We start from the raw sequence: 1074 nt of genomic DNA on the forward strand, positions 1-1074 counted from the left end.
TAGGGATGAGGGCAGGCAGGCAGTGAGTCGGGGGTCAGCATTGGGGGGTGGGGGGTAGAGAGGGAGAGCACGGAGCAGACCACTTTGTCCGGTTGGGAGTTTGAACCTCCCCCCTCCTCCCTGGCAGAATTACTGTGCTTCAGAATGGCCCAGATGTAATATGATTTAAAAACTGAAAAAAAGATAAAAAGGGTTGGAGAAATACAAATGTTTAATTATTTTAAAAAAAATAAAGAGATATTAAATTAAACCTGTTTTGTGATAAAGCCCGGATGCTTAATTGTTTTTGTTAGTTTTTTTTACTGGGTTCCCGGTGTGTGTGTGTGTGTGTGTGTGTGTGTGTGTGTTGGGGGGAGTGTTACACAGTCTCACTGTGGGACTCTGTGTCCCCTCCCTATTACATTTTAGAGTGAGGTTAGTGTTAGGCAGGTAGTGCTTAGGGTTCATCTCCAGGAAACGAATGTAAGTGGATGTAATGTCCACTGAAGTGAAGGAAACGTGTGATACCTCTGTGAGAAGTGCTGGGTTGAACAGAACATAATACTAATACAAAACGATCAATCAATTGATTGAATTAGTTCTAAATAGAGACCTTAGAGATCAGGTGTCCTTCCATATCCTCTTGACAAACCTCTCATGCTGCCTCAGCCTTTCTCCATCTGTGGGCTATTTATAATTGTTTGAACATAGTTTTTGTTAATTAAAATCAGCTTCTGGTACTTTTGAAAATTAATTTTAGGAAATATTGTCTACATTATCTTATTCATTTCATGAAATTACGTAACACTGTTTACAACACAATTCTGACGACACATTCACGAACTAGCTGTTTGTCCAGAACGCGCTAAGCTCGCTCATGGAACGACGCATGTGCAGTTGGCCGGAAGCGAACACGGATTTTAAATTTTTTTATTTGTGAATACATGGCTGTCAACTAGTTGGTTCAGCTCTACAGTTAATTACAACAGAGCTTCACCTGACCGGAAGTCTAATCAGGTTCAATTGTTATAAATGTATAAATTCTGTATATGTTTATTATTGAGGTCGTAGGTAAAGGTGGTGTTGTACATAGAG

Source organism: Monopterus albus, unplaced genomic scaffold, assembly GCF_001952655.1.
Source record: "Monopterus albus unplaced genomic scaffold, M_albus_1.0 scaffold115.1, whole genome shotgun sequence".
Classification (NCBI taxonomy): Eukaryota; Metazoa; Chordata; class Actinopteri; order Synbranchiformes; family Synbranchidae; genus Monopterus; species Monopterus albus.